General features: G+C 40.0%; 1 protein-coding gene across 3 annotated transcripts in view; it reads left to right on the forward strand.

Annotated features, from left to right (window-relative positions):
- Positions 1-13,108: 13,108 nt before the first annotated feature.
- The window catches only part of bahd1 (bromo adjacent homology domain containing 1), an 82,210-nt gene continuing 68,001 nt past the window's right edge, over positions 13,109-27,317 (forward strand). Inside the window, exons 1-2 of one of the 3 annotated variants that reach the window (XM_064337021.1) lie at positions 13,109-13,414; positions 13,544-13,726. The gene's annotated coding sequence lies outside the window, so the exon portion shown is untranslated. Of the gene's footprint in view, positions 13,727-27,317 lie in introns of all 3 variants that reach the window. The other 2 variants (XM_064337030.1, XM_064337014.1) reach the window with 2 other exon arrangements.

Raw genomic sequence — 27,317 nt, forward strand, 5'->3', positions numbered from 1 at the left:
ATTATGTGTAGACACCTTGATATTGACTAGTCATCCTAAAGCCAGGAGCTCATTTGAAAAATGCTAGATCTGTTCCTAATGCATATCCCTCTTTCTGTTGGCTTGTGGGGCCATGTTGTTTAATATGCATGGTTGTGTATGTCTGATATCAAAAGTATGTGCCCATATGTTACAGTCCTGAGAGCATACTGTATGTTGCACAATATTGCCTGTTTGCCTAAATTCTACAGAGCGTGGCATTCTACTGAGCTAAATTTCATGTGTTTTTTATTTTTCATTTAAGCCTTTTTTAGCCTTGATTTAATGAGGCAGGTCATTTCTTCTTATTCCACATCAACATTCTGTAAGCCACTCGTCCAACAGCTTTACACCAAGACCCACCAAGTTTGGCTTGTAGTTCACCTAGTTGCTGGTGCTTTTTGTGCAAACAGCAGATATAGATACACACATATATATATATATATATATATATATATATATTAGATATTTACAGTTTCACATTGAATAATTTCCCATTGATTTACACGTCCGAAAAGCACAACACACTTGCAGATGCAAGCTACAGTAACGTTAGCTACAGCAAAGTGTGTTCAACTCGAACTAATATTCGTTTTCAGTTATGATTCCTGCCAGCTAATGCATGTATATCAGCATTGAACTTAATGTTAATTCTTAATTGACACTTAAAACATGTTAGAATTGATTCTCTTCAATTATCTGTTCAAAATGTGATTTTGAGTGAAGTTTATGTGGGGCAGATTATGTGTTCAAAATATTATCAAAAATGTGCAATTTGGAGAGGTTTTGGGAAATCTTGCAAAAGTTCACTACTTTCAGTTATCTACACTATTTATTTATTTATTTTCAGTGGTGGGAAAGAGCTTGGGGGTAAATGTTGTATATTTTGATGCTAGCTTATGTGAATTTTGTGAAATAAACAGTACAGTTGGATTTTTATGTACATGTTGTGTACACCATGAATAATTCTTCACATATTTCTTAAAGTTTGATACATAGTCTTGAGGTGGACACGTGCCCTTAAAATAATACCATAAGTTCTCTGCTGTGTGTTGCTACAAAGTTGTAAGGCTTTATTTAAGAGTAGTACAACCAGATGAAAATTGCCTTTGTAAATGCTTTGGAAAAAAGGTTTAAAAAAGATTAAGGAAAAAGAGCATGCTCTCCCATTCTCCTATCTGTTGTTATGCACACAGACCTGCCATATCTGTTTTGTATGTGTATATTTTCATTAAAATTCTAAATAAGCATACCCCAAGAGGTTAAATGATTCAGAATCACTAGGTCAATTGCAGTGCGCTTATTTTGAATTTAAACCTCAGGTTTAAACCTCTAGACCACATGCATTACAACAGAAACTGCTGCTTCTTATTCCACAGCTTGGGATAGCAGTTCCAGTTGTAATGCAGGCCTATGGTCTGTCTATAAGTTTAAATCTGGGGTTTAAGCTCCAGCTAAACACATTGCGATTGACCCTCTATGTTTATTTTTTTTGTGGGATGGAAACAGGCAAAATATCCTTTGAAAACGGTGGTGCAGGAAGGCGTGGTCACAATCTTCACAGGACCGGGAGGCAACGGAACAGAATTGTTGGAAATGGTCAGAAATGTTGAGGATGCGGGCAGGAATGGCATTTAAAAAACAGTCCCGTGCAGGGCTGGAGTACCAACCATTGCCAAAAAACTGGGACACCGCTTTAAACAGGACACCAGTTTGCTTCACAGAGCCTGCCAGGAGACCTGGCTCATTAAAAGACCATATCCACCATTTATCTTCATTTTCACAGAATGACTTCAAATTTCCATCTGCCAGTATTGACAGATGTCAAAGCAACACCATCTTTTAATGTGTTTCACGGAAACATTTCCCTCTTTTGAGCTGCAGCAATGAGTGCTGATGATTATGACTGGACATTCCAAATTGGGGGAAAGGCGGAAAAGCATAAAAAGCCAATACTGAAATATATCTTAACTTTATTACAGGCATTTGTCAGTGCAAATATTCTTATTTAAAGTGTGGGTCACCCAAAATTATGTGCATGTTTGAAGAAGCATGTTGTAGGCATGGCTATATATTGTCCAAGCAGGAAACAAGGTTCGTGAAACATTTCAGAGATGCATAGATGCTGGAAGATCAATGTTCTCTACAAAGAAGACTCCTTCCTGATCCATAAAAAAACCTTAGAGGTAATTCTGTATTCTGCTTCAGCATATCCTCTGAAATACACTGAGTTTAATGCAAAGTTTGTGTAGATGTAAATATACATTACACCCAGTATGGGTATATTAAAGGAGCAGATTTTTGGAAAAGATAAATAGCTTTAAATAATAATAAATATCTAATTGCATGCAAAGACAAGAGTCTGATTTACCCATAGAGCATACATAGGAACTGGAGAGGCTAGGAGGGGCCAGGCAGTGAAGCCTAGGAAGTAATGGAAACAGCCTCTGTTCTGCCTGTTGAGGGCTAAAGAGCTTGCTGCCCATTGAATTTAATGTAGGAAACTAATATGATTTAACTACCAAAGAAAACCTGATTGGTCAATTTTTTGTGATCATTTCATGATGTGTATCCATTTGTGAAGCAATGGCTGTTTTGATCCAGACGTTTTGAGAAATTTGTATTAAATTTGTATTAAAATGTACAGATTTTATTGCATGTTACATATTTTTACTGTCTGCTTTCACATGAAATGTAATGATCATTAACCGAGCTTCAGAATACTGTGGAAGTTTTATTTTAGCTTCAAAAGTCTGCTATTCCCCATAAATGTTAATGGGAGCCCCAATGTTTTGCCCTCAAGATGAGCAGTACAGGCTTACTTCCGGGACTTCAGAAGCTTAGGTTAGCTGAAGGCGTGCTAGCCTGTCTGGTTAAATATGCATGTCTTGTTTATGGATTTACCTCATCCAGTGGTTTGAGAGACAGGGAGGCAGAATGCACTGTTTGTTAGCTTTTTATTGGCTAGCTGACCGCCATCCAGATCGATTGTTTGTACAGCCATTGTTGCTAGCCTCATAAATTTTGTCAACCTTGTCCTTCAAGACATGGTAGCCTTAACCCTTTAACTACCCCATACATTTTTCAGTAACTGCTTTTTTAGTCAAATGTGGTTGACCATTTGGTTCAACAAACAGAACTACCCCACACATTTTTCAGTTACATTACTATTTGGTCAAATGTGGTTGACCATTTGGTTGACCAAATAGTTTTTAGATGTGAAGCACCTCATGGACCTGGCTTGTAAGTCATTCACACAATCACTCACTCACTCATTCACCCACTCACGTTTAGCAGGCTGAAGATTCTCCTCAAGGGAGAGCTATTAGCAGTCATGGCAGTTGGCATCAATAACACTGTGTGTCCTTGTTATCATGGAAAGTGTTAGTTATCATCCATCCATCCATCTACTATCTGTACCCACTTATGCCTGGCCAGGGTGCTGGAGCCTATGCCAGCGTGCACTGGGTGAGAGGCAGGAATACACCCTGGACAGGGTGCCAATCTATCACTCACACACTAACACCTAGGGGCAATTTAGATTCTCCAATTAGCCTACCTGCATGGCTTTGGATTGCTGGAGGAAACCCACGCGGACATGGGGAGAACATGCAAACTCCTGGTTACATCATACAATTGTCTAATTAAACCAATGGTGCAATGGTGTATATGGGGCTCTTCTAACATTGACTCCAGGTATGCAAACAGTCAGTGAAGTGACTTTTATTCCATTTCCTAAACTGCAGTTTATTTAGGCAAATGCAAGTTGAGTCAGTCAGTATCATCAGTAAACATGCAAATGATGTAGGTTTTGGATAAGAAATATTTGCACTTACCATTTCAGCCTGACTCCACCTATACACAATTTTGAAAAATACATCCTGGAGTGGGTGGAGTAGGTGTGTCCATCTGATTTTCATAAACTGAGATCCAACTGTCAAGCTGGACATTGCAAATATGAATCAAAATCTATATTGAGCGATTACATGGCCTATTTCTTACCTCAGATGTTTTCAGGGACATATTTTTATGGATTGTTTTGGGTGAATATGAGTAAGTTCATGAACAACTGCCATATTACTCCGGTTTGAAAACAGTTGGCCCAAAACAAATCTAGCCAATCAGGTTCCAGCAATGTTCCATTGTATTAAAAAGTAAACAGACAAATTTGTGAGCAGCAACAATTTTCCCACTTAATGTCTCAATTGACATCTACATGACATCAGTGTACCTCCAAAGAGGTATGCAGTGAGCATTTTTCAACTGTTAGCAGGCAGCGCCAAGACGTTTCCAACTAGTTCTTTTGGCAGAATTATATTATTTCAGAAATGTAGAAATAAATCATGGATTACAATGTTTCATTATAAAATAGACATATAAACATGTTTACAGCTTTAAAAGTAATCTAGGTGTAATTTACTTTAAGTTAGTTAATTCATAGCCAAGAACACAGTTCAGTTCATGCATGCTAAGTCAAACTAAGTTTACAAGCTACAATATTAGAATGAAAATACAAATTACAATAATTATGTGCTGGAATGGAGGTACATGTAACATGAGTGGCATGAAAGTGGATTTTAAGTGAAATGATTCGCATAGTGGTCGCAGTTAGTCCAGGTATAGTCTGAAGAGATGGGTCTTCAGACCACGGTGGAAGATGGGTAGTGAGGGAGAGGTTCGCAGAAGGACAGGGAGTTTGTTCCACCACTGGGGAGCTAGGGTGGGGAAGCTCTGTGATAGGGATGAGCGAGACCTTTCACTTGGATGGGAGGGGGTGCAAGGCGCCCTGCTGCTGCAAAGCAGAGTGGTCAAGCAGGCGTATAGAATTTAATGTCCTGTAAGTAGACAGGGGCCGTCCTGTTGGCGGCAGTGTAGGCAAGAGTCAGGACTTTGAACCTGATCCTGGCAGCGACCGGTAGCCAGTGGAGTGACCTCAGTAGAGGAGTGATGTGGGAGAACTTGGGAAGGTTGAAGATGAGTCGGGCAGCAGCATTTTGAATCATCTGTAGTGGCTGTATGGCACAAGCTGGCAGGCTTGCAAGAACAGAGTTGCAGTAATCAAGCTGGGTGGAGTGCATAGTCAGGTATGGTCGAATCCTCCTGATGTTGTACAGGAGGAATCTGCAGGACCGTGATGTTGCCTTGATATGCTCCTTGAGGTTAAGCTGGTCATCCAGGACCACCCCCAGGCTCTTTGCAGAGTGAGAGGCAGTCACTGTGGTGCCATCAACCATGATTGAGAGCTCACATAGTAGGGAGGTCTTGTATGGGAAGAACAGCAGCTCAGTTTTGTTGAGGTTGAGCTTCAGGTGGTGACTGATCATCTAGGTTGAGATGTCAGCCAGGCAGGAAGATATTTTATCATTAACCTGTGAGGCGGGGGGGGGGGAGAGAGAGAGAAGAAGAGTTGCATGTCATCTGCATGACAGTGATAGGAGAAACCGTGTTAATAACTGAACCAAGAGATTTGGTGTATATGGAGAACATCAGAGGACCCAGGACAGATCCCTGTGGTACTCCCATAACAAGGGGATGAGGAGCAGAGGCAGACCTCATCCAGGTGACCTGGTAGGAACTATCTGCAAGATAGGAAGCAAACCAAGACAAGGCAGTCACAGAAATGCCCATCTCAGCCAAGGTGGAGAGGAGTAGTTTGTGGTTGACCGTGTCGAATGCTGCAGACAGGTCAAGGAGGATCAAGACAGAGGAGAGGCATGAGGCTCTTGCAGTGGAGAGTGCCTGCATCACAGCCAGGAGGGCAGTCTCTTTAGTGCTCAGATCGGAAGCTAGACTGGTGAGGGTCTGATGGAAAATATGTTTCCTTATTTTACAACTTACTTTGCAACTTTTTACATAGAATTTACATTGCATCCATTTATACAGCTGGATATACACTGAAGCAATTCAGGTTAAGAAGGGTACTCAAGGTTACCATGGCAGGGTCCTACCAGAGAATCAAACCAGTGAGCTTTAGGTTACAAGACCAGCTCTTTACCCATTACACTACACTACCACCCACTAATTCCTTTGCTTTCTCATTATCTTGTATCTCATCTGAACAGTTCTATGAACAGTTCCATCGCTAAGTAAGATGAAGCAAGCATTAGCTTCAGACAGCTAACCACAGATAATGAAAACATCAAAATCATTTGTTAATGGAATCTGACCATGCTGTACCTGTATCCTAAACTATAAATCTATATTAAAGTACAGGTTGCTATAAACCCATGACCTTCACATTGTTTCCAATGCAAAGATACTCTTGGAGATGGAAGTATGGTGGACTGGCAACAGAATGACCAGACTTTGGGTGTAAATGACTGGACTCTTAACCCATCTACCCCTATTTGTGACCAAATTCACATCCTCATTTGCATCACTAAGAGCTGGCTTCACCTGGAAGAAGGGGGGATTTGTTTGGTCTTTGAGCATGTGGTGATGGACTGATTTCTGCATGCTCTTCCCTATGAGGCCAAGGTCACCAGCCAGTGTAACCCTCAAATAGGTGATGAGATGCTAGAGGTGGTCAAAAGTCATCAAGTGACTTTACAGTTGCTGTGTGGTGGAAAAGAGAAAAGAGGGAATGGGAGAACCCACAAAACGAACCAGAGTGGATCGACTAACTAACAAACCCCAAGGAACCTATAAGCCCTAGAAAGAGATAATCCAGCCTTGGTCCTGAAATTAGCGAGTGTTATGAATGTGGCACCTACAGTGCCTTCGGAAAGTATTCAGACCCATTCACTTTTTCCACATTTTGTTACGTTACAGCCTTATTCTAAAATTGATTACATTTATTTTTGTTCTCATCACTCTACACACAATACCCCATAATGACAAAGTGAAAACAGGTTTTTAGAAATTTTTGCAAATTTATTAAAAGTAAAAAACTGAAATGTGGAAGGCCAATTCATCCCTTTTCTCTGTGAACTGAATTTGTATTATTTGATTTGTTTGTTTTTTTGTTAGCCTATATTTCTTTGTATGAAATTTATGATGATTTACATATGATGTAAATGTCTTGTTTTGTATTTACATATGATGATTAGATGTATTTTCATTCATGTTCATATCCTGGTATTTGTTTATTTGTAGTCTGTCTCAAATTCTTATTTCCTTCTACAGATTTTGTTAAAGTAGGCTACTTTTCTCATCCATAAGTAAGATACTCACTGTCACAAGACTAATTACATTGAATCACATTGAAATTATAGGCTTTTGCAAGAATGCATAACTTTTAGACTATGCATGTGATAATGTCACTGGCAAGGTAGCATTAAAACCTTTGGCTGATGGGCAACATTGTGGGCAATTTTTATTGGCAACATTTCAGCAAAAAGGCAACAGAGAGACAAAGGGCAAACGGTTTTGGTAACGGACTATGGGCAATGACCACTATATATTAGTTGCCTATAACATGTTCACGCAATTTCTTTCAGCTGTGTTGCATCTCAATATAGGCCAAAAACTTTATCATCAGCCTTCCATTGTTATGACAAGACAGCACCCATTTTAGTCTCAGGATAGCTGAAGTAACTATATTATGTTACAAGTCTGCAATATGCATTTTACTACAGTCTCAACACAGTAAAAATAGGATTAAAAGACATAAAACAAGGAAAGAGACAAGCATGAGAATAAACATGGATAGAAATTGTTGAATTATGGAACCAGGCAAGCAAACAAAATAGCAAATTAGCAACACCGGGGCAGAGCAAAGACATTGGTCAGCTCACAACCAATCAGACAGCAGCAGGAAAACAACTAGTTGGTCAGGAGCAAACAAAGCAGCAGGCAGCCAGAGCATGATGAGCCTGTTTGTCCAGGGGCTAGGATGTCAAAAAATTGAATGCATAAGTGTTGTTGTTGGCACAGTGAAATAGATGAGTTTGGGTTCTGCCAGTTGATCAACTGGTAACCCTGTATTATTTGGCCTCAGGTTCCACATAGGCTGGTAGCGAGCAACATAACAAACATATGTCCTGAATGTATGGTCCAGCTTTCCCTTTTCTACATGTTGCACACAGAAAATATGTCCAGGTGAAATACATAGTTTTTACACAGGTAAACCATTAGCAGCAGCAAATTTCAAAATGCTTGGACCTCAATAAGTCTGTCTAATGAATGCAGAAATTTGATTGGCTGATGGTGGCCTTGTTTTTTATCTTTCATTTGTCCATGCAGCATGTTGTTGACCAATTGTTGTCGTAGTGAGGCAATCAGTGCGCACAGGTTAAATGTGCCATCCCCACCCACACAAAGGAGCCTCGGTCATGACTGTTTTACATCTGCTCCTTGGCGGTAACATCTTCCCAACCTTGTAAATAAATGTGGACTATTTGAACATCTTCTCCCTGTGTCTCTGTGCTGGAGGGCCCAGTGGAAAGCCACTTTGGTGGCCTGTGGCAAACAAGCCTGCCACAGGCCACCGAAGTGGCTTTCCACGGGGCCCTCCAGCACAGAGACACAGGGAGATGATGTTCCAACAGTCCAGATTTATTTACAAGGGTGGCAAGATGGTACAGCCACATGAGCAGATGTAAAACAGTCATGACCGATGTGGAAACGCCTTCTATGTGGAAACGCCTTCTAATTAGTGGGTTTGGCTAATTCAGCCACACCCATTGCTAACATGTGCATAAAATCAAGTATACAGCCATGCAATCTCAATAGAAAAACACTGGCAGTATAACAGGTCATACTGAAGATCTCAGTGACTTTCAACATAGCACAGTCATAGGATGCCTCCTTTCTAACAAGTCAGTTTGTCAAATTTCTGCCCTGCCACAGCTGCCCTAGTCTACTGTAAGTGCTATTATTATGAAGTGGAAATGTCTAGGAGCAACAACAGCTCAGCCTCGAAGCGGTAGGCCACACACACTCACAAAACGGGACCGCTGAGTGCTGAAGCATGTAGCGCATAAAAATCGTCTTTACTGAGTTCCAGACTGCCTCTGGAAAAACATTAGCACAAGAACTGTTTGTCGAGATCTTCACAAAATGGGTTTCCATGGTCAAGCAGCTGCTCGCAAGCCTAAGATCACCATGTGTAATGACAAGTGTCGGCCGGAGTGGTGTAAAGCACATTAGACTCTGTAGCAGTAGAAACGTGTTCTCTGGAGTGATGACTTACACTTCACTATCTGGCAATCTGGCGGACAAATCTGGGTTTGGCAAAAGCTAGGAGAACACTACCTGCCTAAATGCATAGTGCCAACTGTAAAGTTTGGTGGAGGAGGAATAATGGTCGTTTTTCATGGTTCGGGCTAGGCAGCTTAGTTAAAGTGAAGGGGAATCTTAATGCTGTGATATGCTTCCAACTTTGTGGCAACAGTTTGCCCTTTCCTGTTTCAGCAAGTGAAATCCATAAAGGAATTTGGCCTACACAGAGCTCTGACCGCAACCCCATTGAACACCTGTGAGATGAATTGGAACGCCAATTGCGAGCCAGGCCTTGTCCAACATCACTTCACTAATACTCTTGTGGCTGAATAGAAGCGAATCCTCACAGCCATAATCTAAAATCTGGTGGAAAGCTTTCCAAGAAGAGTGCAGGCTGTTATAGCAGCAAAGGGTGGACCAACTCCATATTAATGCCCATCGTTTTGGAAAGAAATGTTCAACAAGCACATACGGGTGTGATCGTCAGGTGTCCACATAATTTTTGTCATGTAATGTATATATATTTTTAGAAATAAAGAGTCAAATTTTTACCCTCACTTTGAGTTAGTTTTATTTGTCTCCATTTAGCTGCAGATTTGTCATTCAACCAGGAAGCAATTGTTTTCATATGTGCCGCATTGTAATAACTAAAAAGGATTGGAGGCCATAGATCTCCTTTTAACTAATCTTTTTTGAACTCTTTAAGTTGGACTCTCTGTCTGTTTCCATTCCAAATACATTTTAAAATTAATTTCTCAATTTTTTTCAATATGTTCATTAATATTGGTAGAGTTTGAAACAGAAATAAGAAGTGGGAAGTCAGTTCATTTTCATTATATCTATCTGAGCTAATAATGGAAGTGGGAGCACTTTCCATTTTGTTGATATCTTGTTTTATTTTATCTTCTAATTTTACATGGATTTGTTTATGGAGCTATTTTGTTGGATTGTAATTCCAAGATTTTTTATGTATTTCATTTTCCTATATAAATTCATATTTATCTTTTAGTGCTTGATCCATTTTGGCATCCAGCATCATTCTGATTTTGAGTTGCCTTTTTTTGCAATTGCTGGTATAGATTGGTCTGAGTATTTGTTAACTTTTTAAATAAATAAATGAAATAATAATTTTTAAAATGTGCTTTGTGGTTACTCAGGTTCCCTTTGTCTAATGTTACATTTTGTCTAAATATCTGAGACCATTCAGAGTGACAAATACGCAATAATTTAGTACAATGGCGATGGAACCAGAAGGGGATGCAGACTCCACAGGAATACAGACTCCGTAGTTACGCCACCATTTCTGTACTAATTGGAGCCAGAGCCTGCACAGTAGGGAAAAGGGGGGCCCTTATATGGGCAGCAATGCAGTACAATGGGTAAGGAACTGGGCATGTAACCTGCAGTAAAGGTTATAGGTTTGATTCCCGAGTTGTATCATTGAGCAAGTTTATATCCCCAAGTGACACACACTGACTAGCCAGTGACACAAACTCCCTCTGAATGGTCTAAAAAATATTAAAATATTCTCCACATGACACAATCACTTAACAAATCAACACATTAAGTGATTGTGCATTAGACATTAGGTGGAAGAAAAACCCATATTGAGACTGCATGTTCTTTTGGGAAAAAAGTATTGGCTTAATAATTTGACTGCATTAGTACCACTGACTTATAATGAATTGGGTGGCTGACAGACCTATACTGGAGCCAACCATGTGCTAGAGAAGTGTCTCTCACCAAAACCAGAAAATTAGCTTCAGAATTGAAGCCCAGTTTTGGCCCCTTGGCAGCTGCACTGTGAAGGATGGATAGTCAACAACTGCTATTGAGAAAGCAGTAATACAAGGTTGTTACAGCAAAAAAAGAAAAATGATTAATCAGACATTTGGGAAAAGGTTTCCGTTGTAGTTGATTCTGTTGGAAAGGAATTACACTTTCTGAGTTGTGACATATTTGTGGCACTCTTCCTGGTCAAAGAACACTGCTTTAAAGAAAAGCAAAATGTGCTCTCTGCTAGCTGTAAACTCGCCACCATTGAAAAATGTGTTGAATTTGGGTGTCGTGACATTCATACATATGATGCTGCATGCATTTTTAGTTTTTATATATATGAAAAAAGAGAAACAGTGCTTTCTCCCATTTTCTTATTTCTCATTGAAGGACCTGCCTTTATTTCTGTTTTGTGTATGTGAATATGTTCTGGGCAATTCTAAATATACTGTACTTCTCTCTGAAAGCTAAATGATTCAGAATTTCAATTTAATTAATTCATTTGTGGGATCAGAACAGACAAAATATCAATGGAAGACAGTGCTGTGTGGTCACAATCTCTGCAGGAGCGGACAGAAACAGAACAGTATCTCTGCGGGAGCGGACAGAAACAGAACAGTATCTCTGCGGGAGTGGGCGGAAGTGGAACAGAATCTCTGCGGGAGCGGGCGGGAGTAATTATAAATGTGGAAGATGTAGGTTGGAATGTGCTTTAAAAAACAGTCCTGCACAGGGCTGTAGTACCAGCCACGTTCCAATCGCCGAGGGACAAGGCCCTCAGGCCCCATGGAGACAATGCTGCTACCTACCTGGATGATGTCATTATCCATAGTGACGAACGGGAAACTCATGTAGTGAGGTTAAGAGCTCTTTTAGCTGACTGATGTCTAACACAAAGAACTATCAGATTGGAATGGAAGAAGCAGATAACCTCAGGTACACTATTGGCCAATGGAATGTGAAACCACAAGATAGGAAGGTAGAATGTCATTCAAAAAACCTAGCAATTGGGAACTAGCCTTGGCCAATTAATTAGAAAAACAAGTAATGGTTTTCCTTAGCTTTACCATCCCTAGCTTTGCCTCTCTAGCTATGCCCCTTACAGACCTCAAGCAAAAGGACCCACCCCATTTGGTGAAGTGGGCCACTGAAGTGGAGAATTCCAGGACCTAAAGGAGGCTGTCCTCAGTGCTAGTGACTCCTGATTTCATGGCTAGTTAGAGGTAGAGTGAGGAACACCCAATTTTGTACATTATCCAGAAGCTATTACCATGGGAATAACTTTAGTAAAGGAGCACCTTGCCATCAAATCGGCCCAGGAAGCACTGTGCTATTATCTCCTTGGACAGAAATTCACCCTGATTACGGATCATGCACCTCTAGTTTGGATGTCCCATAATAAAGACACCAATGCCAGAGTCACTCATTGGTTCTTATTCCTGCGACCATAAATTCTCAGTTCTCCACAGATCTGGGACAAAACTGTTGAGGTGGGATGCTCTATGGGCTACCAGTACCTCAACCTCTCGGTCAGAGCAAAGGAGGGGGGTCTGCAAGGCCAGGAGGGGACAAACCCTGGGAAGTGTTGTGGAGGGGTGATATATGCCTGAAATCTGGCTTCCCAGGCATTGATACACCTGATAGAAATGGGCAATTAGACACCCTATTTAATGCTTTTTTCCCCCTTTTTTTGGTTTGTTTCCTCCACAGTCTCTCGAGGCAAGGGTGTTTTAATGGATGAGTTCGCCTTTGGTAAATCCTTGTGATCCTGTGTGGAATTGCTGTATTATTTTTGGAATCTACCTTTGTGTAATATGGACAGGGCTAAAGCTGTTCGTATGATTCAAGCTTTTTTGAATGTGTCTTAAATTTGGTTTCATATAAATGTTAAAATGATTTGATTCATAGTGCAATGTGATTCTGCAACCGTTGGTCACTAACGACATTGATATAACATATAACATCGATTAGACAAGAAAAACGTTTCACGCGCAGTAAGCTAACACGGACGGTGCTTTAGATGCATTTCAGCCAATAACGGTACGAAGTTATTCCGGGGCTTCTATTAGTTTCTGAGTTAACAGGCTGATTGGGCAGTGGGTGAGATATTCCTGCGTTCCTGGCCCTTTAAGAAACTCCATGTTTTCCTAACATGTGATGCGACAGCACAGAAAGAGGATGATGCTGTTATGTAAAAAAAGCGTCAAAAAGTGTTTTGCGTTCATGGGGTACAGTGGTAACAGCGTGATAGTTTTCTAATTTTTTACAGATTTCAAGTCGTGCGGCACTGCAGTCAAAGTGGTATCGGTAACGAATCTGCTTAGCAGTTTAACTATGCGACCAGCAGGATTTGCGCAACTGTATTGAATGTTTGCATTGACATATCCAGCTAGCTACGTTAGATATGTTGTCTACCTGCGGTTATCACTCATGATTCATCATCTATATAATTATAGCAGTGAGTGGATCTTTTTAAAATCGTACTGGTAAATACAGATGTATACACTGCAGACACAATGAGCGAGAAATATTGAGCAAGCTACTGTTTTTTCGTAGCTAATTTTGGGAATAATTTCACTTCGTGTAGCGGGGGCGAAGAAGAAACCAACCGGGTTTGGCGATTGTGACACTCACGAAATGCTGTAGAGGACAACAACAAGAACCGACTAACCACATCTGAGAACTGGCCTGGGCTAGTATCACCCGCCGTGAGATCAGAGGCTGCGAATCGAAAGGAAAGTGTTCGTCTGTATATCCGAGCTCCAACAGGGTGAGTAGTGATGTTGTTTTTCTGTTATATTTGTCAGCCTTTTTAAACTTTGATAGATCTTTACTTTTACATCCATTCCGTGGTGGTGCTTTCAGTTGCATTCGTAGGATTGAGATATACGCGAGTAAATAACATGGGAAATATGGTAGGGAGTGGTATTAGAAGGTAAGCTATGATGCTCCTCGGTTATGGGCTACGGTTCCGTGTTGTACTTTACGCTGGTTGTGCTAAGGAAATATGAGCACGGTGGCTCAAATTATATTTTGCCGAAAATCGAAGTGATCTGAGCAGATATTTTAAGTTTATTTGGTTGAAATGCTTGTTGTGGTTTTTACTGGGTATATGTCCAGATTTACTGAGAAAATACCATCGTCGGCTTGTACGCTGGTTAAAAAATATGCAGAGTATTTGACCGCAAATAATAGCCTGCGTTTTATCGTGGTGACGACTGTATTCGACTACCAATTCGCTTTAGAAAAGTGGTTTAACGTTACCGAAATTCGTGATCTTCCACGGACTTACCGGGCTGAAAAATGTGGAGGATATGAGTCAGACGGCCAGATGCAACGAGATCTTGTGTGCTTTTAAAAATTACAGTGCCTAATTGATGTGGGTTTTATGTCGATTTCGAATGTAAGGGCTAAAATGGCTAGTTGGTTAAAACAATCTTAAATAAGAAATGCTGGTGTACTTATAATGCATTTTTGCATTGCATTTGGGTGTTGTTCCACATTATGGAAATACATGTAAAGGGTGAATCACTCAACGACCTATGCGCACGCGGGAGAGGCCGGAGAAGTGTAAAATCGGACTTGAACCTTCGCCATCGAACAATTAGCTCCGTAGTTAATTGGTTGTCGAGTCGCACGAAGTTTTGTGTTGACTTTGAAGTGGCATTAAATGAGAGAGAACGTATACTTTAGAAGATTTACACATTTGTGGACAATATACGTTTCCTTCCTTCCTTCCTTCCTTCGTGGGTGGGGGTTGCGGATCCACGAGCAGGTGCTGTAGGTAGCCCCCCCTCCCCATCTTCGACACTCTTAACATTGCAATTGTTCGGATATGGACACAAACGACGATTTATTTATTTATTATTTTTGTATAGCTGGGTCATTCCATTCCATGCCAAATGTGCAAGGGTCGTTGCCTGACTTTAATTTTGCTTGAAAACATTACCTGGGCAGGGTCAGATGTGCTGAGAATGAAAATGCACTTCCTTATTTAAAAAAAAAAAAAAAAAAATCCACTTTGACTGGTGACATAGCAGTGGTTTACCAAATGTGAAAACTTGACCATAAATCATTATGGGCTCATGTTATACGTATGCTGCCATCATTTGCATCATCATGCACCATCATGTTTGACTCATGAATTAGACACCTGAAACCACCAAATTGTTTTTGTCATGTTATGAGGCATGGGTGAAGTGAGTGAGTTATTTTCCACCTTCAGCCCAATTCTAGCCCCTGTAAGGATGTAGGCTAGGTCTTTTGAAATGGTGATATTGCTGTTTTAAACCTTCAGTACAAGTCTTCTTAAATGTGTCAAACACTGGTTTCTGCATGGATTAAAAAACTAACATTTTGGCCAAAATGACTCATATTGGGAGGGGAGCATACAACACTCCTATATTTTTGGATGGATCTTGATTAGATATGCAAAACTTTTGTTTTATATTGCAAAGCCTGTTTTGTGTATGCAAGTTTTGCCTGTTGCATCTTTGGTAAGATTATTGTCCCATATTTCTTAGTGAAGTGCCATTTGGTTTCACTTCATTTTCTGGGGTTGACAGCAAAAGGGTGTGTGTCTAATGCCACTGGAGTGGGCCAGAAGTCTTGTGAATGTGCATGTATAATATGGACTTCTAAGCAATGCAAACTGCAGCAGTAATACTTGTTTAACTGAATGTTTAATAATAGAGTAAAAATTAAAGCAGTAGTGCATGTATCATTTTAAGTGGAACTGTAATGTGATGCATGGGAGCTGAGCCTTCTAATCCAGTGAGGAAATGATCATGGCTAATTGCAAGTCTTGCTTTAAAGACAAAAGTCAGAAAGTCAGCTCGCACTCTTAATGAGGAAACAGTTGCAGCCAGTAACAATGTGTGCATATGCTGTTGCCTGACCATTAAAATCAGAATAGCGAGTTCTGTAGCATCAGAAATATCACTTTTAAGTTCTCCTCCTTTCACTTTCAGTTTTGTTTGTAATACATTTGAGTTAGAATTGGAGTTGTCACTTAATTTTACTTTCATTGTAGGAATTTTCAGTGCAGATTTTCATCTAAAGGAAGAAATACAAATCAAATTGCGACATAGCTCAGGAGGTATGACCGATTGTCTGGCAGTCGGAGGGTTGCCGGTTCAAACCCTGCCCTGGGCATGTCGAAGTGTCCTTGAGCAAGACACCTAACCCCTAACCCCTAACTGCTCTGGCGAATGAGAGGCATAAATTGTAAAGCGCTTTGGATAAAAGCGCTATATAAATGCAGTCCATTTACCATTTACCATTAACCAATCAACAATGAGCTTCATATTGCACATTCATATAACAGTACACATACCTAGATGTGTTGAGGCAGAAAGAAAGTTTCACCAATGGTGGATGAACAACCTGCTTCTGCTTTGCTATATAATGCCAAAAAGAAGAAAAGAGAAATAGAATGAACTGTGGAGCACAATTCAGAAAATGGCGTGAGCTTCAGTTGTAGGTGGAGTTGAAGAGAGACTGAGTTGAAGAGCTTACATCGTTTCTGCTGGACAGTAGGTCTATATTTCAACACTAATTTGCCTGTACTTTGTGCTTGCCAGCCAATTGTGCCTTCAATGAATTTAGCCACTAAAGTAGCTAGGTAGTGATTATTGATAATACTACTTCATTCGGCATTGTGAGCATGCATGTTGAATGTTAAATTAAATAATCGAATATATAAATATTTTCTTTTTTGTAATTCTCATATTGTTCAAACTGAAAGATCACCAAATGTTGCTAAGGCTGCTGCTCTAAATGGGTAATGGAGGGGGTGGGCGAGGCTTGTTATTCACTGTACTTACTATCAGTTGAAAAGATGGCCAGCTTGTAACAGAGTGCTGCGTAGAATGATTTTGAGCTCAATGAAAACACTGTTCTGTACAAAACGTATACTGCCAAATTTTCATACTACATGTCCACATCTATGATGTTAACCCATATAAGAACCAAATATCCAAGGCCATGGGGTCACAACAAACAACCACCCAACTTTGTAGTGGGACCTCGTCAGTGTGGTAACTGTCCAGCTGAAACCGCAGCAAATTTAATTGCTAAAATGGTAAAGAAAGACATGCTGCCTGTAGGCATGGTAGAGGGCAAATGGTTTTGGGACCTACTGGCATTTGTTGAGCTTGAATATCGGCCTAAACTTGTGCGATGTATAGTTGCATGAAAAACTGCCTCTCTTCATAACATTCCATCCAAGTCTGACAATGTTGTAGTAACCATCTACGTGTGGACTAAATCCTGAGTTTCTTGTGACTATAGCATGCCACTTCATTTAACATCGGGTCATTAACCTGTGAAGTGAGTGAGGAAGCATTTAATCATTCTAGAAAAAATATAGCTTGTTAATAATAATGCTTATTTTTTCTCTTTTTAATCTCATGATTTTTATTTGTAATGGTATCCTACATCAAACGGTCCAAAAATATTAGTCGGACAGCAACTAGTTGACGGTCAGAAATGTGCCATTCACATCCCTAGTTCAAATGTTGCACGACCTCAGTGTGACCAGTCGTTATAGAAGATTTGTGATGCTTTGATTGCCAAATCTAACAGTGAGCCAAGTGTATCGCTTGGCCTGAGCCCAGCTAGCAATGTTTGGGACTTGCACAAACTACAGTTCATATTTCTGGGGTCTTTATAAAAATGGCTCCCTGTATAATTAAGGTAGCCATCACTGTCAGTTCTAGTGTTTGAGTAGCCTAAAACTGGCTCGCTGAAAGGTTAGCTCATTTATTTTCCCCTTTATTTATCAGTACACCAGCCCATAACTTCAACGATGGACAAATGGTATGTTTTTTCAGCTGTACCTTAGCTTAGCAAAACCATCACTTTGTTAGCTACATGGAAAATGTTTTATTGTATCATTGGTAAGCTCTGCAACAACAAAAATGATTGTGTTTACATGGATTCTTGGAGCTGTAGCTATATCAGTCTGTACTGTACCTATGGCAGTCTGTTCTCCTGAAATCCTGGTTGCAGAGGAGCCATAGCTCGAAATGTTGATGCATGTTCACACCAAGGTGTATGCAGAAGCAGGGCTGGGGGTGTGTCACTTTATCTGTGGGCAGGGGCGCCGGGCTTTTACTTGACACTATTTGATAACAAAATTATGGTTAATTTGTTTTACTCATCAGAGTCAATACTAGACTCTGGTTGGTTGTATTGAACACATGATGATGACAAGCTGATGATGGCCTACATAGACCATCATGAAAAGGTTGAACGAATGTAATTACAACCACATAAAAAAGTTTCAGTGAGCAGTGATTTTCTTCTCCTTAGTGTCTGCCAATCCAGTCTATTCAGCTCAATGATTTTTGTCCGGAGCTGGTAAAATTATTTTACAAGTATCGATTTTGAGGGTGGTGTATTGTTTGAAATAGAGGTCAATCGATTATTGGTCCTTTTTCCAATTATTTGAATTGGCATTTTGACTTACCGATAGAAACAAGTCTCTTTTAAAGTGATGAATGCACCCCTCTGACACAGCTTCCCCTCTCTGAGGTAGGTCAGCCTACAGTTTTGTAGTCTGGCTCACTGTCCCACTGCATTATCAGATAGGTCGAAACATGGACAGTAACGATTAGGCTAAATAGATATTCAGTGCTTTTCTCGGTGATTGTGGGAAAGATGTGGGAAAGCTATAGAACCATTTTCCTTCACCAAGCATTATAGGCTGTTTTTCTGAGGTAGGAAGAGAATGCTAAAGTTGCATAACTCACTCGGTAGTTGGCAAAAAGAGAATATTAAAGTTACGAAGCCCACTTGGTTGTTTGTGTTTAAGTGCATTTTGTATACTAGTCCAGTGACTTCAACTTTGTTTGGGCAAAAGCTGATTAGCAAACTCTTCAGTTGAACAATGGGACACGACCTAACTCTGTTAAATAAAAAATGGCTAAATTGTCATCTGTTTAATTGTCACCATATGACATAATTTCTTCAATGGACAGTTTTGTATGCCTGAACAGTAAAGAGAATTGTACTTTGTTTTGAAACTAAAATCATGATCTTCAGGTTCAATAAAGTGGAGTCAAACCAGGGCCATTAAGCCTGCTGTTTTACCGAGAGTTAACAGTGGCACAAATTATTTCTCAAACACCCCGTCTTGAACTTGGCTCAAGATAAAAACCTAGAAACTGATGTCTCACTCAGACTTGAATGTGAATGTCAGTGAAATTGTGTGACTGAGGTAATGTTGAGAAACAAGAATCCTCCCTGTTTATATTATGTTTCCACAATGTATTTGCTGAACAGACACTAACAGTATTAAGGGTGATTTAAATGGCTTACATCTGAAATGTCATCATCTAAACAGCTGATGTTCGCAGAAGCATTTCAGGCTTTCAAATGTGTAGCAGGAATTTGAGCGGAACCTGCTTATTGCTTAAAACCCTGGTTTATTAACTAATGGCCCATGTTGCTGCTCATGTAATAAACCAACATACAGTATAATAGTGGCTACACTGTCTATTATGTATTAGTAATCCTATCTTGAATGTGAGCCACAGTGTACAATGTGTGCATTCTATACCTAATCTCAACTTCTGCTCCCACCCACCCCCTAACTGTGAAATGACCTGCCATTGAAAATGGGAAAGGCAAAGTTAGAGGGAGTGTTAAGGGACAATTCACTGTTACAAAATATTGATGTTGTTATTTATGTATATTGTGGTAGTAACATAAATGAGTACTTATTTTTGATATTCAGTTTAAATGCTTTAAAAATATATATTTTTTAGAATGCTGCTTAAAAATGCACACGCGCTTCACCCTTTTCTTTAGCACTCTCTTGGTATTCTTGCAGAAGTCTAGTCATAGGGGTAATCAGGATTTTTCCTGGCATGAAAAGGGTCTTTGGTTCTCCCCATCATTGACCCAGGGTTCATTTAATGGTAAATGGTAAACGGACTGCGTTTATATAGCGCTTTTATCCAACACACTTTACAATTGATGCCTCTCATTCACCCATTCACACACACTCCCACACCAACGGTGAAAGGCTGCCATGCAAGGTACCAGTCAGCTCGTTGGGAACAATTACGGGTTAGGTGTCTTGCTCAGAGACACTTTGACACGCCCAGGGCGGGGGATCGAACCGGCAGCCCTCCGACTGCCAGACAAACACTCTTACCTCCTGAGCTATGTCGCCCCAATTAGCTTCGGGATAATAACAAACTCAAATTGATAGAACATTTCCTAAAGATAAGGATTAAAATATTATCAATGCTGGCTGGCATCATTGATTAAAGAACACAGCAGGATTTAGCTTTTTCTTGGCACATGCCTCTGCAGCTCTGTTCAGTGGGTGGCAACACCAACAAGCTGTACATGATAGTCCCACCCACAGAGCCCATGAGTGTGCTGTCCTGTTGTCATGCTTCTCTCTCCTTCTTTACTTTTCTCAGAGGGCTGCGTTTGTTTTCCTTTTTTCTGCCTTGGCGCACGCCAACGATTTCCCTGTGCGGGAAAAACCCTAATAATGCTTGACAGGTGTCTGTTATATCCACATTGTCAACACATCATCTCCAGTTAACTTAGGATAAGACTCCCGTTGAGAAAGCATGAATTAAGTGTGCACTCCTATGTTGCTGATTTCCCTATTTAAATGGCCTCTTACTCTACAGTGCTTCCATAACAATAAATGCTTCTCAAACAAATATTTGGGGGTTGCACATGGCCTGATTGAAAATCAGAACTAACAGCTAACTAACCATCTCAGTGGATGTGAAACAGCAGACTGCAGTCAGTCCCTGACTGTTTATGTGTGTATGTGTGCTTGTGTGTGTTGTACATGTTCTTCTGGGAGTGTAACTGACCTTGCTTGAAGGCAGTGGTGGGGGCATCCATGACACAAGGAGATTGGCCTTACACGCTCACATTTAGTGAGAGGATAGCCATAATAGCCCATTGACTCAGAAAAGAGCATGTTAGATTGATGTGGTCAAGTCTCTCAGATAATCTTTATTGTACCACTTTAGAGGGATCTCCAAAAGGCAGTACAAGAGGTTTAACAATAATAAATAAATAAATAAATAAATAAAACTAATTTGTAAAACATATCTGTAAGCAGCAATTACAAGGTCTTAGCAGATGGGAACACATATGCATCAAGTAACTTAGGGAGCTGCAGACTTAGTGGATGAAAAATTCAGTATTTCTGGGAATTGCATTCATCTTGCCTGAAACCAGAATCAAACTCATAAGTGGTTGATTATCAAACCATCTTCCAAACGACGACACCTCTCATGTAAAACATTTTTCAAACATGTAAAACCAAGAATTTTTGAATGCAGTGTAAAAAGAAAACCATACAGATATGTTGTCATTACTCTTGGAAAAAATATTTTTCTGAAGAAATATGCGACTCAATAAGCTTTGTACCAGAATAACATAAAGATGGACTAGAGTTTTTCATGTAGCCAGAAATTATTTTCAATTATTTATTCCCTGGGGTCTAAATTATGATATGATACCTTGAATTTGAAAACATTAACCTGTGCTTTTGAATTAGTTAGCTGCTTGTGAGCTCAGCCAACATTGAATTGCACCATAAACCCGAGAACCCTTGCGAAATCTTTGAGTGGGTGCTGGAAAAAATCCTAGGGGGAAACACTGATTGTTATTATTAGAAGTTGCGGCAGTTGTTATTTTCTGTCTACCATCTCTTATTTCCTGTGTCAATATAAGCACCTGGTTGTTTTTTGGTACTCCAAATAGCCATTAAGCAATTTTTTCAACATTCAAAAATTCAGTTGATATCACTGTTCCTTTGTAGAGCTTTCACACTTGAACGTATTTATTTATTTTTTGCCATTTTTCTCCCATTTTCTCCCCAATTTAGTTGTTATACCAATTCCCCGTGTGTATCACGGTCCTGGTCGAGGCGCTATCCCTCTGTTGGTCTGGGGAGGGTGTAGACTACCACATGCCTCCTCCGATACATGTGGAGTCGCCAGCCGCTTCTTTTCACCTGACAGTGAGGAGTTCACGCTATCTCCCCCAGATCCCCTCCCTGCTGAACAGGTGCCCCGATCAACCAGTAGGAGTCGCTAATGCAGCGATCAGGGCTCATACCCTCACCGGCTTCCCACCCACGAACACTGCCAACTGTGTTTGTAGGAACATCTGTCCAAGCCGGAGGTACCGCTGCCGGGGATTGAACCCAGGTCTCCGCGGTGGTAGGCGAGTGCTTTTACCTCCAGACGGCCCTTGAACGTATTTATGCGTGCCCTATGGGTAGCCACCATCTCCTATTGGCTGCTGTTGTAGATTATGCATACTCATCTGCTGCTTAATCCCTTATTTGTTGACTCTCATGAAAGTAGCACATTGGGAGACGGTAACAGGAAACAAATATTGTACAAATTGTGAGCAGTGACACGGTGGCACTATACCAGGGGTTATCCTGCCTCAAAACAGGGCTTAGGTGGTGACTGTGTGACAGTGACTGTGTGAATGTGTGACAGTGACTGTGTGTCAGTGACTGCGTGACAGTGACCGCGTGACTGCGTGACTATGACTGCGTGACTGTGTGACAGTGACTGCGTGACAGTGACTGCAGTCAGGCGGACTTTACTGCCACTGTCAACTTGATGTGTTGTCTCCCTACATTTAGCTACATTTTGATAGTAAAGTTCTATAAAGTCTTCCAGAAACCACCACAATGCATTGAGATGTTGGCTATAATAAATGAAACGCGTGACAAAAAAAAATATTGGAACAATTTAAATATTTATTGAAGGGTTACACATTGTGAGTGCCAGAATTTGGGGAAAATATAGCTTATTCTGAAGGATTAACACATTGTAAGGGGTCATTCTACAGGAATAGTGATATTTGGAATGGAAGTATGTCTTGAAATGCATTTCATTTTTGTCACTCAAAACCTTGGATGAAATATTAACTTTTTAATTAATCTACACAAAGGCCACCTTAACATATTTAAATTATTTTTTATACATTCACTCAGAGAATGCTTGTTTGTCATTGTTACTTGTACTTTGTAACAAGATAAAAGGTTTTTCAGAATTATAATACTCCATTCAAACTGCACACATAGGCAAAAACCATGTAGCTTTTGTTAATGATAATTAAGGCTGGGTGTTTGTCACAGGTGTCACGGATTCCGTGGTTTTTGCCATTTTCTGTCAGCCCAGCGCTTCTTCCCCCATTACGGTAACATTCAGTGACAATGGTGTACCAAAACAAACTTTATAGAGATAAAAAACAGACACAAAGTAACCATGTTTTATTTCATAATGACAATAATGCAATTTGTGCATGGTTTATGTCGAGCAATAAAATGTTAAGTTAAAGGCAAAACAACACGCTCTTTCTTTCCATCTTTAAAGTTATTAAAGTCGCTGTGACAATCTGCCATCATCTATGGCGCATCTTCCCGATTTTCCAAAACATGTATTGAACATTGTGATATAATGTGATTATCAATATTGCATAAGGAAATAAAATTATGAACACTTGGCCATGAACAATCAAACGGACAGTATTTGAAGGTGCTTATGTTTCCTACTGCCTGGCGGTGCCATTCACCATTTTTTTAGTTATTATCCTGCTCTACTGTACTGTATGACTTGTGTTAGCTATGCAGTATCAGTCAGCTAACTACAACCCAGTCATATAAAGTTTTATATGACTTAAGTTTTCAGCATTTTCACCAACCAAAATTCCCCATAAAAAATATATGCATTTGTTTGCCTATATGTATCCACAATTTAAAAAAAATGTTGATAAAACTTTATTTTCCACGCTAAATAAACTAAAGCGACTTTGAAATCATGGACATCCATCTGTCCAAGTCACAGAACTGTCTGTGGTCAAAGTTACTGAACCATTGCTATTTTCTGTGTTTGGTGATGCAATCATTGTCACTTCTGTCTTTTCCAATCAGAACTGAAGAATCTGAATCTGCACTCTCCACTGGCATGTAGCATCACAAAACAAACACTTTGAAGCTGCAATGAGTATAAGCATATGTACATTTGTATGTGGCGCCGTGTTCAGGTGTTGTTTGATTTTGGCCTAGTTCACCTTCACCCACTGAGGAAGCAAGAGTGTGAGCGAGAGGGCGAAGTGGATCCCACGGTGTAAAAGCAACCCATACATGTTTTGTGGTATACATCAGTGTCAAAATTGCCAGTCATCATACCATTAATATTTTTCCCAACCATGGTATGCCATGGAATTAAATACACAGTGCAGTCTGCACTTTGACAGTGACACAGTTTTTGTTGTTTTGGCTCTGGACCCCAGCACAAATAACAAAGTAGACGTTATAGTGCAGACTCTTGGCTTTAATTTGAGGGTATTTGCATCCATACTGGGTGAATTGTTTTGGAATTACAGCCCTATATTTCCCCCAGTTTAGGGGGCCAAATTTAATTGGACAATTGGCTGTTCAGCTGTATGTTGTGTTGCATCAGTAGTTCATGCAGAAGAAGGCTAACAAAAGGTCTAGAGTAGATTCTACAGTAGGTGTGGCATTTGCATTGGGGTCTATAGTTGTTGCCTCTCAACCGGAAGTGTCAATGCAAGTAAAGCAGGCCATCATGAGGCAAAAAATTGGGTGTTTGGTACATTGTTAAGAAGCAAGACTGCACTGCTGAGTTCAGCAATAGCAAATGACCTGGTAGATCACAAAGGATTACTGCAGTGGATGACCAAAGAATGCTTTCAGTTGTGAAGAAAAACCCCTTTTGAACTGTTGAAACGATCAAGAACACTCGCCAGGATGTAAGCATAGTTGTGTCAAAGTCTACCATAAAGAGAAGGCTGCATCAGCATAACCCCAGAGGGTTCACTGCAAGATACATTGGTTGGCCTCAAGAACAGAACAGCCAGGTTAGTTTGCTAAAACATGCATGAAAACTGATAGATGAGTATTAACCTGTACCAAAGTGATGGAAAGAGGAAAGTGTGGTGAAAGAAAGGAACTGCTCATAATCTAAAGAATACCACCTCATCTGTGAAACATAGTGAAGGTAGTAGGGCTTTGCCATGCATGGCTGCCACTGGAACTAGCTCACTTGTCTTTATTGACGATCTGACTCCTGATGGCAGCAACAAGATAAATTCTGAAGTCTACAAAAAATTACTTAGATCCAACGAAAAGCCTCAAAACTCATTGGACAGCGCTTTTCCTTGAAGCAGGACATTGACCCAAACATATTGCTAAAGTGACCAATTCGTTTTTCAGAGCCAAAAAGTAGTTCTTGACTGGAAAATTCAGTCACCCCAACTGAATCCAATTGAACATGTTTCACTTGCTGATGACATGATTGAAGGCAAAAATAAGTAAACAGGAACTGAAGATGACTGCATTGGAGTCCTGGCAGAGCATCTGGTGATTGGTTGCATGGGTTTCAGACTTCAGGCAGTCATCAAATGTAAAGGATTTACAACCAAGCACTAAATATGAGGACTTTATTTAAGATTATGTTAATTTGTTCAATTAATTTTGATGCCTAAAATGGGGGAACTATCTATGAAAAGGGTTGTAATTCCTACAAATTAAAGCTGCACTTTAATGCAGTAGTACAGAGCCAAAAACAAAAAAACTGTCACTCTCCAAATACTTACAGATTGCACTGTAAATTACACTGTTTAAACAGGTGTTGGTGAGGCTGAAAGGTTGCTGTGCACATATCACTCACTCTCTAACAGGATCAGCATGAGGTGTTACCAAATTATTTTCATTTTTTGCATTTTCAGAATGCAGCTCACATGTTTTTTTTTTCATTTTTTTCTGCTCGCAAAATGTAGAATATTGGTTTAATGAAACCTCTGATAAGAAACAACCTGATTAACCTGACTATTTTGACTAAAATAGCATAATTCCTAAACACGAATGAATAAACACTCTCTATAAATATTGGGAAGTCCTTCACATGAATAAATAACATGGTATTTCTTAATAATCAGAAATCACAAATACAATACACATGATTGTAAGGGTCAGAGTATGTACACACTAATATTGATTAATTCTGTTAATTTGGAACAGCACATTTATATTGCTCATTGATGCAATGGAACTGTGGTATTTTTCAGAATGACGCTCATACTGTGACATCCCTAATGTATCTAAGGATGCAAGAAATCTAAACCCAAATTTTTGACAAAGGAGGCTTATGCTTCCAAAGACCTGAGGAAAACACTTACATTTTGGGTGATGCACAAAAATTAGGGGGTGTGGCTTCTAAAGCATGTCTAATCACAATTTTGATTGTCCAGCTGCTAAGGATTAATCCTGACATAGTGTTAATGTTTTGTGCCATTGGGAGCTTGTTTTTTATTTTTCAAAAATGGTGCTAGAAAAGCATGATTTTTGGCCCTATTCATTATGGGGTGCATAGTCAAAAAATGATCCCTGCACCAACAAAATCCAACACATTTCTGAAGTTGCATTCTGGTCCTGAAAATGGCAATATATGACCTGACAAAAATCCAAAAAAATGTAGTAATGTAAAATGCACTGGTGAGAACAGTAGTCAGTCCCACCATATGGGCTGGGAAGTCTACTTGGGTGGTCACGGCTAGTCTCTCCTAGAAGCCTGCTGTTGCTAGCAATTACTATAGGCTGGTCTCCAGTTTACAAGTGTTAATTGAATATAACATCAATTAAATTATTACATTTGAATGAGTAAGCTACTTACCCAGTACATTTCCAGTTGTCTGTAAGCTGGGTGTAATGTTAAATCACATCACTGTGGCAGTGGCAATGTAGTAATGGTTAGGGAATTGGGTTCAAAGGTTGCTACTTTGATTGTCAGGTGGGGCACTGCTGTTGTACGCTTGAATAAGGCGCTTAACCTGAATTGTATATAAGAACGGTAAGCTGTGTAAGTAATTCTGGATCAAAGCATTTGTTAAATGTAAATGTAAATGAAGTCAGCGGCTGCCAGGTGTGTAACAGCTGTGGTTGCCATGCCACTTCCTTTAACTCAGGGTGGATGACTGGTTGTCATTGAGGCCTTTGAGGGTGATGTTATTGTCGCTTGTGCACACATGCAGTATTGGGCTATAGCCTAAGGGTATGTTCATGCTTCTCACTTCTTGCGAATGCAGACTACGCTGATTTTTTCATGCCTCAAACAAATTCAAATTTAAACTGGGGATTTCCCAACCTGTTTTCTGCATTGCATCAGAATCTCTCCCTGTTCCCTGGTAGGTCTCTGGTGGTAACATAATAGATATACAGGACACTTTCATTACAATCTCCCCCTGGGTGAGTTACCATCCCCTCCTATTGTGTGGTCAGAATGGGTGAAATCCCATTGTTGCTTCTTCACACGAATTGTTAGGGAATTACG

The sequence above is a fragment of the Anguilla rostrata genome, chromosome 1, assembly GCF_018555375.3.
Source record: "Anguilla rostrata isolate EN2019 chromosome 1, ASM1855537v3, whole genome shotgun sequence".
NCBI lineage: Eukaryota > Metazoa > Chordata > Actinopteri > Anguilliformes > Anguillidae > Anguilla > Anguilla rostrata.